The sequence below is a fragment of the Terrapene carolina genome, unplaced genomic scaffold (genome assembly GCF_002925995.2).
Source record: "Terrapene carolina triunguis isolate 2854851 unplaced genomic scaffold, T_m_triunguis-2.0 Scaffold68, whole genome shotgun sequence".
In the NCBI taxonomy this organism is placed as follows: domain Eukaryota; kingdom Metazoa; phylum Chordata; order Testudines; family Emydidae; genus Terrapene; species Terrapene triunguis.
This window is the reverse complement of record NW_020664419.1, coordinates 59,970,813-59,983,309: the sequence shown is the minus strand read 5'-3', so window position 1 is coordinate 59,983,309 and position 12,497 is coordinate 59,970,813. Positions and strand designations below refer to the sequence as shown.

The window sequence follows — 12,497 nt, the reverse complement described above, 5'->3', positions numbered from 1 at the left end:
TTCCAATTCTATCACTTCCCATGCTAGAATTTTTGGGTCACATTCCACTGATTAGTAAAACTCTTCCTCAAATCTTTTATTATGTTAATAGATTGCAGTCTAGGATTATGACAAATATTTCCAATTTTCAATTCATTCAACTTCTTGTTTCATAGATTTTTCTGATAGGCCAATATGCCTTTGGCTTTTAGGAAAGCCTTTAAAAGCATTCAGGCCATATCATGCAATCAATTAAATTGAACTCACCATGGAAACTAACAAAAAGTTATGTTTAAAACAACAGCGCAATTTCACCCATTGCTTTTATTGAATTGTGAATTTGCCTCTGCTCACTTGATTATCAGAGTTTCTTGGTGAATATTCTAACTCTTGGCACCTTTCTGTTATCTCAGGTAGGAAACTAAAGACAGAGTATCTGACATAAGTGTTATCCTTGAGGAAGTTGTATCAACTGCTTTAATTGTAAAAAGGAAAAGGAGAAAAGATCTTATTTGCCTTCCACCAGAAGAAAGGAATTCCCCTCTAAGACTTTTGGATATGGAGGGTCCAAAGAATATTGCTTTTGTATTAGGCCTCCTGCCACTTATGGCAGTTGTCATTTTATAACAAGTTTTACGGTTTGAGTGTCTCTTCATAAATGAAGGTTACTTCTAACCGAGATTCTCCGAGATAGTTCTGCATATTCACTTATGGGTACTGCCCCACCTTATGGTGCCTTGCGTAGAACCTTCTTCTAGCAGTTTAAATAGGAGCACTCTCACCCCCTCCTTCCCATCATTGATGTACTGAAGGTGAGGCTATATAGGAGGAGGAGCACCCTCCCCACCTCAGTTCCTTCCAGAGACACATAATAAACAAGGGCTCACAGAGTGGGGAAGATAGGTAGGAAGTGCAAATATGAAGAGCGACCTCAAAGAATCTCAGTTACAAGTTCATTTCTTCTTTGAGAGGCTCTGCATATTCCCACTTATAGGACAGACTGATGATTAGTGCAGAAAAGTGACCTAGAGGCAGAAACAGAGCCCTAATTGAATAGACACTGCAGCACCACTTTACCAAATCCAGTGTCTGCTCTAGGGGCCAGATCCAAACAATAGCACTTAGTGAAAGTGTGCACCTAAATTCAGGTTGCAGCCCTGCAAATTTCAACAACTGGTATCTGCCTAAAACAAGCAAAGTAAATAGTCACCACTCTTGTGGAATGTGGTCAAATCAAAGCAGGCCCAGAACCTTTTTCTAGCATGTTATGTTCAGCAATATATTGTTTAATCCATAAAGTTATAATCTGGCAGGAAACCATGTAAACCATTCAATTGTTAGTGTAAGACAAACAAAAACAAACTCACTCGACAATCTACGAAAACACTTAGTTCCATCTCAATAATTAGGAAGGGTTCTTCTTGCATCCACAGAATGTAGAACAGACTCCCTCTTATTAGAATGAGGTTTAGCGAAAATAAATTGGCAAATTAATAATCTGATTAATGTGAAAATCAGACACCATTTTAGATAAGAGCCTGGGATCAAGTCTGAGAACTAATTTGTCTTTATGAAAAGAAGTGAAAGCTGGATCAGCTATAAAGGCATTTGATTCACTCACTTTGCTGACCGACATCATATCACTATTGAAGGCTGTCTTGATAAGTGATAGAGAGTACACTCGGCCAAGAGTTCAAAGGGCCATTTTACCAGCATGGTCAACACCAAATTGAGATCCCTAACAGGGGGACATAAATTTGATAAACCTTTTAACCGAACAATGAAAAAACAATGATCTCGCATTAACTAAAAGTATAATATACTGAACTGGCTGCCGAATGAACTTTTAACAATGAGTTACATAACCCTGGGATTAAGTATATTAAGCATTACAGAACACAAGGAATGGAAATAGATTAAGGGAAAATCAGGTTTTTGCCCTCATCCCTCCCTGAAATCTGGTCCACTTTAAATGGTAACCATTTCTAGTGGACTGTTTTCTAGAGTTTTATTGTGTCCTGCACAAATAAAGAACATGACTGCTCAAAAGCAGACAGCGTCAAGGTCTAATCACCCACACTGGTCAGGTGAAGAGACTGTGGGTCTGGATGAAAAACTTTGCCCTCCTACTGAGACAGTAGGTCTGGTGACAGAGGAAGACACACAAAGACTCCGCTGGACAACTGAAGGAGATGCATAAACCACCATTACCACAGCCAAACCGGGGCAATCAGAATCATTCAAGACCTGTCCTGGTGTATCTTTCTCACTACCTTCTGGATCAATAGAAAGGGGAGAAAGGCATACATAAAACCTTTCCTCCACTGCAGTAGCACAGCATCAGGCAGGAACAGACTGTCCCTGCCAGCTCTGGAACAGAAGAGGGGACACTTTTTGTTGGGCTCATTGTGAACAGGCCCACCTCTGGTCCATCCCAGCTGGAGAATATGGTCTGAACCAACTGATCCTTCAGGGACCATTAATGCACCGAGAGCTGTCTCTGCTGAACCAATCTGCAACTACATTGTTTCCCCCTACCAGATGCAGGGCCACAGGGATAGACACCATAAAGGATACAACAATCCCATAGATTTACAGCCCCTGCACACAGGAGAGCAGAATGAGCACTCCCCTGCTTGTTGATATAATACATTGCCAATGTATTGTCTGCCATCACCTGCACAACCCTCCCTTGTAGGTGATGAAGAAATGACTTAAGGGTGAAATGAACAGCTCTCTTACAACACATTTATTTGCAGGGCTATCTCTTGATAAGACCAATGTCCTTGAATTGTCATCTGATTTAGATGAGCCCCCGCTAACCCTTGTTGGATGCATCCAACATTACCATCAGAGACAGGTCCTGAGGTTAAACTGTAAATCTCTGGGCAAATTTGTTCTTACTGACCACCATTTCAGATAGGCTACGATGGTCTGAGGTCTGGTGATAAACATATGGATGTTGTCCTGACATGTTCTGTTGACCTGAGATATCTAGCGCTTCCTAGATCTCATTCTCTGACAAGCAAACAGTGTCACGTAAGTAACGGCTGCTATCAGACCCTAGAAGTATTTCACTCTCTGAGTGGAACCCTACTGAATCTTTAATAGATTCTGGCTCATCTTGAGAAACCTATCATCTGATAGAAAAGCTCTGCCTTCCACAAAGTCCAGTATAGAACCTATAAAGGGAATCCATTGAGTAGGACAGATAATTGACCTGAAAAGAAATTAGTTGTAAAAAACAAAATGGCTTAACAGGTCCTCACGTACAGTGGCCTTCAATAGCCAAGGGTAAACAAAAATACCCTGATTTCTCAAATGAGCTGTTACCACAGAGAGGCATTTTGTAAACATTCTGGGTGCCGTGGAGGAGCCAAATGTAAGCAGGTAATATTGGAAATGGCATCCAGCCACCAAAATATGGAAGTACTGGTGATAAGCATTACAAATTGAAATATGAAAATACACATCCTTTAAATCAAGTCACAAATCAACCCATGATCAATAGCAAAGGGATTATGGAGGCCAAAGTCAATATATGGAACCAGGACTTCCAAATTTACGTGTTCAAATGCCTTACATCTAGTATTGGATAAACATACACCGTCTTCCTTCTGTAACAGGAATAAAAGCCATGACACCACAGGGATTCAGGGACTTCTTTGACTGCTTCTATCAGGAGCAATTTTTCTGCTTCTGCAAGAGAATAATCTCATGAGAGGGATTCTTGAAGAGGGAAATTGGGGGGGGGGGCAATCTTTCGAATTGTACATAGCCCCTTTCTATGGTCTCTATAACCCATTGGTTTGACATAATTAGTCTCCATGCATGATAAAATGAGCTAGCTTCTCTCCAAAGAAGGGGGCAGATTGACTGATTCTCAACTCTCAATAGTCTCACCAAAATTGAGGCTTGCTGTTCCTTGACAAAGAAGCAGGTTATTTAGGCTTAGACCTCAGTTTTAAGGGCCTCTTACTATGTTGGCTCTGGAAGGCTGCTGTTACCGTTGGCTTCTCTGATGATGAAAAATAAGATGATGAAGACTGGGGGGTAGGGGCTCTTGTACTGGAAAAACAAAGTAGGTCATCTCCTCCTAGCAAAGGAAGTCAGAATTTAGAGAGAAGGTTGCAACCTTATTTCCTTTAATTTTTCCAATAATCTGTCTTTTCACTGAAAAGGCCCTTCCCTTCAAAGGGGAGATCCTCCAACTTAATCTGTGTGTCTAGAGTCAGGGAGGAAAAACAAAACCATGCATGCCTCCTGATGGTCACAGCAGATGCCAATGCTCTGGCAACAGAGTCTGAAGTGTCAAAAGAGGCCCTGAGGGAATGCTGGGCTACATTTTGGCCCTCCACCAATATGGCATTTGGCAACCTCTTCTTGTCAGCTAAATCCTGTAAGGACAAATGTCATCTTTTCCCGTAAATGGAACTGGTAGAGGGCCATGACCGCCAGATAATTCGCCACCCTAATACCAAGGAACAATTAAGAGAACACCTGTTTCACCAATGAATCAATTATTTTCCTTTCTTCATCAGCTAGGGTGGAGTGAGATTGTCCAGATCTTGCCCTGTTACTGGCAGCAGCCACCACCAGTGAATTTGGGCCCAGGTGAGTATGAAAGTAGGAAACCCCCTCAGAAGGTATCTAATACAACTTATTAGCTTTCTTATAAACAGGTTGACAAGAAGCAGGCATGGCTCACACAGAGATAGCAAATTATCCAAAAATGGGAGGGATATTCTATTCCCTGAGGTAGGACCAAGGATATCAGACACCGAGTGAGAAGTCTCTTCCACAGGTACTGCAGGAAGATTTAAAGTGGATACCATATTATCCACCAAATTGTGGAACTGTGTAGCATCTTCAGAAGGAAAGATGGCAGAGGGTCACCCCATGTGTTCATCCAATGCTAAATCAGGTTCATAGTCCATTTCAAAATACTCCTGCTCAAAGACGGGAGCAACATCCTTGGCTGCTTTTTCAGACATTTCAAGCATCACGGTCTGTAATGATGACAGATCCAGAGGAGACAGATCGGAGGAGCTCTGGATGGCCAGATCCTTCACAGACAAAAGAGTACCACTCCATCTATACGGAGGGTAGTTGAAAAAATTCCTGAGCTGGCCCCCAGTAAAGCCATAGACTCTCTTCCCCTACAATTCCCCACACAACAAAACCTGAGGTTCAAGGCTTCTCCAGGCGGGAAGGGCCAATTTGACAGGGCCCCTGAGGAAAGGTCCCATGACTCCAGCCTCTAGAAGTAAATATCCTAGTGACCACTACTAAAGCTAAGAGCTTCCCTTAATTTGGTAACCAGCCTCCAGCCAAAAAGGTACCCTGGAGTGATGAACCACTACTACTTTGGAGTGGAATCCCATATGAGCTGGGTTCTCTGAAAACAAAGACATGGAGAGATTTTGCCACAAGAGCAGTAAGGGAAGGGTGCAGAGCTAGGGGAGTGGACCCCTTACCGCATTCTCCCTGACAGGCGGAGAGACACCCTCTCCCCCCAAAAAGTTGATTGTTCTTTATTACATATCTCTGTCAAACAGCATTTGAATGGGTGTCTTCAAACAGGTTATTTTTAGGCGAATCCAACAGCTTACCATGAGTTCTCTCTTCTGTGTTCCCTAAACCATTACAAAAGGGAGTTCTAGGACCAACTACTCTTCACCTACCCTCACAGACAACAAGGTTTCAAGCCCTGAACCTCTGTCTTCCATGGCTACCCCACAGGCAGCATTTTTTGACTTTCTGGGGAAGTCTTACATTTGACAGTAATCAAAGGATGACTATGTTCTACATGCATACTCTCAAGCTGTCATTTGTAAAGGTCTTCATAGTTCAAGATATTTGCTTGGCAAAATATAAATATTTTAAACTGAATAACGACTTACAAATACTGGTAGAATGCACATGGAACTGGGGTTTAAAAATAATGTTTAAATTAACAGGGTCCTTTCAATTTCAGTATCACCTTTACTTACCTACCAGACCTTCAGATCAGGAAACTATGGGTCATCTGCAACAGCTGATGACATCACAGCCATGTCTTTGCATTGTTCTAGATTGTTGTGAAGTGAATTTTAGCGGAAGAAACAAAACCTTAAACTAAGGACTTATGTAAATTAAGGTGACACTACTTTGCAAATGTTTTGTATTAAAATGTAAAAAAAGTATTTGTAATTGTCTGCTCTACACCTATACTGATTGGGAATCCTAAGTTGGGCTTTTCCCACAGCAAAATATATAAGCACATATTTACTTTAGAGTTATGTGCTGGATGCCCAACCCCCCCCCCCCCCCAAAATGTAGTAAAATTATGGCTGTGCTAAAATGCTTTAACTTTCAAATGTAAGTCCTTGATAGCAAATCCTCCTCAAAGTGATTGCCAACTCCACTGTGATATGCCTCAGCATGTGCTCTATTGAGGATATCACACCCAACATTAATCAGGGTTGGAGAGTGGAAATTGCTTCACCCATATTTGCAAATCAAGTACAGACACACAAACTTCCCCAGAGCATATTAAAGAGGCATGTGAAAAACCTTTAGAATGTAATAAGGAAGAACGTCATTCCCAAAGTCAAGCACTATTCACTCCAATATAGATGGATGACTAGTGGGTGTTACTACCAGAATTAAGGCGGGGGGGAGAGGGGGGGAGACTTGGCCTTCTAGCAGAGGGAGTTTTTTTTAAGAGGACTGCTCTTCAAGGACCTGAAAAATAAAATTTTAACTTGTTTCCTCTCAAGTGTGATGAAAGGTTTTGTTACCCTATTTATCAGGGAGATTCAGCATCTAAAGCTGTTCAGCATGGCTCCACTTTTCAATTAGATATCTGCCTTCTTTGACAGGTAGACTTTTCTCTCAGCGCGAATTAGGACAAGACAATCTGGTATTATGACCAAACATTACAGGATACAACAAGAGTGAAAAATAGTGTGACAGTAGTATGCAACAATCAAAGTAATTAATCTATGTATTCCATTTGATTGACACTACAGAAATTCATTTGTGCTGTTTTAATGAAGGCTGTGTAAGCACCTCTTCAGCTATTTATTTTCAGGGATTTAGATCTCCATCATTAAGATTCCCATTGAACTGGAATCTAACTCACCACAGCTAAAACATTAAATGCCACTTTAAACTCAAATTTCAGCAACAGCACTTTACATTTAGATGTAAGTGAACGTACACAAGTTTATATCAATTTCAGGCACCTTTCTACATTCATAAACTCAAACTGATTTTTAAAACCAAAGTTTGACACACAGTTAAGAGAACCTTGGTTGTTTTTTTTTTTTTAAATGCTAAACAAAACTATAAAAATCAATTCACTCACCACTAAAATCAGCCATTTCTGAAATGGAATATGGTAGCTGTTTATTGTGTAGCACTGCTGTGCACTGTTAGTTTTGGATGGGAAGTTGAGACAACTGTAATCAATTAAAACTTCAAAGAAAATTTAGAGAGAAAATATTATTGCTTAAATTTAGTTAGGAAACAGGGGTTAATGCCAGGGATCTTGCCAAAGACATCCTAGGCTCTTTAAAAAACAAGGTCAGAACCTTAATTTTACACCTCCCTACATTATGTTAGTTTACTGGTCTAGTATGTACTCCAAAAAAGCAAGAGCACCACCTATTAAATCATGAACATCACTTTCTGTGCAATGATGTTTTCACTGGAGTTTTGCATTCCAAATACTTATTATGCCTACTCCAGTTTATAGCTTTTGGATCACAGCCAAAGTTGGTAAGGCTGCAGATTTTGTATATAAATACATTAAAAATAATTTCAAAAAAACTTATGAAAAATCCAACTTAATGTTTGCAGAACAAACTAAAACGAATACAAAACTCCACGCAAACCAGTATTTCATTTATATTGCACCGTTTAACCTAGAAAATCCAAAACACACTTCATAGAAGGTTTGCCCAGATTGGAGCATGTAAAAGGGACGGACCAAAGCATTCAGAGGCACTGTGTCTGAAGCATACACAAACAGCAAACAAAATACCCAGTTGCTCAATACCAACAGATTCAAACCAGTTCTTTACTTCAGTGATATTGGTCACAATGCATGCCTAACATTGACTGAAGGAAGGAAGAAAGAAGGTAGGAAGTCAGAGACAGATCTGAACACAGGTTAAAATATAGTTACTATCCATTACAAAACAGTAATCCCAATAAGGGTATTAGTATCACTAACTCAAGAGCGGTGCCCAAAGAACACGTCACCAGAACTCCAATAGGATTATTATACAATACATTGTTTCATATTTGTTGATTTGTTTTAGATTTGAAATGTCTGAAACATTTGTTTCCATTCAATATTCTAATCACCAGTGATATTAAACATACCTACAATAATGCAAATCAAATTATTACTATCACAATTTAGTCTAAAGGCTTTTCCAAAACCCTGTTAGAAATATTCAAAACCAAAACACAAAATAGTAACATTAATTTGCTTAATAAGATTCCATCTGATAAAGTAGAAGAGCTCCACTCTGGTGGTTTACACTGTCATAACCCCCCAATACAAGTCCGTCCTATTAATTATATGTTGTTTATCGATTATTTGTATCAAATTACACACCATCCCACAATACAAGTTCACTGAATAAATTATTAAAATGGTAAATATGGAATAAGTTATAACAGAGTAGAATAATAAAATTGCCATAGCTTCATAATACAGGAACGAGGAAATGGTGCACCACAGTCTATCATGATGGTATCACTCATAGTACACAGTACCGTAGACCATGTAACTTATTCTGTTCAATTAAGTTCATCCATTTAGAGTAAACAAAGCTTTATTTCTGGTATTAGCACGTTTTCAGATGTGTGCATGTTAAAGTTGAAAGGGACCCAGCTTAATCTATATTTTTATATACTGACTAACTTAAAATAAATTTTCTTATGTATGAAAGGGATATTCATACACAGAGAGAGAGAGTGCACGCACATAGGCGTACACACACACACACACACTTTTAAAAAAAGTTAAGGGCTTTTTCTGTTCTTTGCCTTATTTGTAAAGGCAGGCAAGAAAGCAACACTACCATACAGTGATTCATACTCTCTACTTTTTCTCCCTGACTTTTCAGCATGAGCAGTGAACACTACCTCCTTGCTGAGCCTGAAGAAGGGTATGCACATCACTCTTACACACTGATCTGGGGACAAATAATGCAACTGTATCCGCAACAGAGTTCAATTGGATGTACACAGAGTGCTGTCAAATGCACAAAGTAAATGGGAAAACAAAATTCTTTTCACTAATCATTGATTTATTTTATAATAGCAGATACAGAGTTTTCAGGGAAGCTTTTCTACCTCCTGATTAAATTTTAGTACTTCATAAGTAACTATTCTTTTTCTTGTGGTATTATTGTTTGCTTGCTTGTGGGTGCATTTTTGGGTCTTTTTAATGTTAATATTTTCAATATTTTGGATGTCTATCTAGCCTCTTAACTTCTAAATCCCTTCCTCCACCCCCATAACCTTGTCATGGTATTTTAAAATGCACATAACCTTTAAATCAATGAACCATAAAGTTCCATCTTGTATGGTTGGCACAAGAAGAGTACATTTGTGACACACACAGTATGTTCAGCAATTTCATACACAAGTTCTTTTGTTTGTGTAATTTGGGTGTAATTTAAATAAGAAGAATGTGGTTATGTTTGTGTTTTAAATTTCTTTGTAATTTTTAAAACTATCTTCCAACTGTGCGTCCATAGTCCAGCCCCTGTCCCACTCCCAAAGTCAATGAGAGTTAGACTGGATACTATAATTGGAAAACTTGGTTCGTTTGAGAAATACCAACAGGTTTTTTCCCCCGCCCCCTCACATGAGACTGTCAAAAATTGCCAGCGTCGACTATATTTTAAATCAACATGGCAGGGTATTGGGAAAAGTTTTCAACTAGCAATCATGCCTCAGATTAACCTCATTGGCTATGATACTGCCACTGTGCAAAGTTAGTACTTCAAGAATGGGTATTTTCTAACACCTTAAAAGAATTTGCAGTATGTAAGAAGTATATTCTCTTGATAATTTTCATAAACAGAAAAAGACATGTAGAGAGAAGATTTGAATTTCTCATGAATCATGGGATATCACATTGCCATCTCTACACTCTATTAAGTATTTATGTTTTGTGGGACACACAATCTTATGCAAGAGAATCACAACTGGGAAGAAAAACACTGGATCTGTTGTTCTCCTGTTACTGCACAAAGCACTTGCAAAGGTTGCCAGTGCAAGCAGCATCAGTCAAACTGACAGCCTTGGTTTCAGTCTGCTGTTCCTGCTAGTCCACAAGAAGAGCTACTGTGGGAGGAAGGAACAGGTGACACATTTTAGCCTTCTATCATCCCAGGCTCCAGAACACACAAAAATGAAATTAACTGCCCCATGTATCTATTTTATTTATATTTCACACACATGGTAGTTTGTTTTTAGAGAGAGAGAGAAAAAGAGAGAACTTAAAACGGATGGATAGCAAGATTACGTAATTGCATAATAATTCATTAAAATAATAAAGGAGATCCACAACAGGGGGTCAAGTCAAAGGGTATGTCTACACTACAGGATTAATCCGAATTTAGATAATTCGAATTTGGGAAACAGGTTGTATAAATTCGATTGTGCGCGGCCACACTAAGCACCTTAATTCGGTTTTTAACCACATTAATTCGGTGGTGTGCGGCCACACTACCCCATTAACTTAAACACAGTAATTCGGTGGTGTGCGTCCACACTAACCCTAATTCGAATTAACAAAATCGATTTAGGCTCTACTCCGTTCGTCGAGGTGGAGTACAGAAATCGATTTAAAGGGCCCTTTAATTCGAATTAACTGGCTCTGTAGTGTGGACGGGTGAAGGGTTAATTCGGATTAACGCTGCTAAATCCGAATTAAAGTCCTAGTGTAGACCAGGCCAAAGACAAAGCAAAAAGTTTGTTGTAACAGAGTCATAGTACTAATCATTTTATGGTATCACTTTTTTAAGGGATTTAGGTAAAACAATGATACCTGATTTAGAATTAGTTGGTCTCTTAACAGCTGGCTTTGTAGGAGAAGCTCTTTAATGCTAGCTGCAAAGCAGCAGTGAACCATCCACAGGTGTAAAAATACCAGACCCTTTAAAAACCTAGGTTCATCCCCGTCTCCCCAACCAGCAGGCAACATAAAAGTTTATGTTGTTTCCTTTCACATGTAATTATATAAGATGAAATAGTATACTGGGGATACTCTTAGATCTGTCCTGATTAATTCTTCTACCACAATGTTTTTAGTCTATAAAAAAAGTCCAGTTTTCTTTGGGGTGCCTCTGTACATTTCTCCAGCTTCATTATAAAGATGAGGCAGTATTTCCAAGTACCAGAATGGTCACAGATTCAAAAGTTTTCTTGAGAAAAAGTTAGTATTATCCTTGCTAGCCACGGAGTGTATGATAGTTACTTTGGAAAGACCTGCTGCAAAACAATCAGGCAAAGACTTTATTGAAAATTATATGGTCAGATAATGCATTTAAAAACAGGAATTGTAAAGTAGACACAAGATTAGTACTAAATACAATTAAAATGTAAATTTATTAAGACATATTTTTGTAGCATTGTGCATACTATGCTGAAGGGAAAAAGGAGTTAGGACATCAGCAACATTAGGAAGCTAGATACCATGTGAAGAATCCAGCAAGTAGTTTTATATACAGTGAAGGAATGGTCCTTCATTTGAGAGTAAGGAGACATGGGAGCTGAGCGAGTTTGTTGGTGCAAGGCTAAAAGAATAATTGGTATTAATTTCCAAGATAAATGGAAAGGCAGAATCCAACTTCAGATTGTATTCTATAGGGTTGGTGCCTTATTACATGTTAGTTAAAAGGGGGTGATCTATACTGATAGAGGAGGAGTTCTTGAACTAATGGTGGCTGCTAAAGGTAGAGGTAACTGATTGGCGCAGAGCCTATTAAAGGAAAATCTAAAGTGCTATAAAGACTGTCCCAGTCTTGAAAGCTTCAGTTAGAAACCTGTTGTAGCCTGGATGCTGCAACTGCCTGGGGAAAGGATTGTTCTAACTCTGAGGCAGGAAAAGAGTGGCAAATAAAAATATGGTATAAATTTGCTGGATTTGATTTTAACTACTGAATTATATATAATCAGAGTAGCACTTAACCATGCAAAAATAAGTTAATAATCGTAAAACCTAAGATATGTCAAAACTTATACAGATAGGGACTCAAGTCAAGAAATGCTAGAGTTAAAATACAATGTGCATCCTCAATTTTTTGCACACATACATTACACTAGTTATGATTACAAGCTATTTCTGAAATAATATAAATGTGAATCTAGAGTCTAACTACATGATCACAGATTACTGTAATGCATATCTCACAAGGAAGCAGAGTTGTTTCAATTTACACTTACGTAATTCATTACTTAAAAATGCTGAACTATGTAACCAACATTGCAATAGTATAGTTTTTCCA

At 38.8% G+C, this 12,497-nt stretch overlaps 1 protein-coding gene and 1 non-coding gene across 5 annotated transcripts in view; both read right to left on the bottom strand.

The window, feature by feature from the left end:
• CNOT2 (CCR4-NOT transcription complex subunit 2) overlaps window positions 1-12,497 on the bottom strand; it is a 142,002-nt gene that overhangs the window by 111,696 nt on the left and 17,809 nt on the right. The gene's annotated exons all lie outside the window — the stretch shown is intronic.
• Window positions 9,845-9,982, bottom strand: LOC112115560. The gene has a single exon (XR_002908832.1). It is a non-coding gene; the product is annotated as a U4 spliceosomal RNA (small nuclear RNA).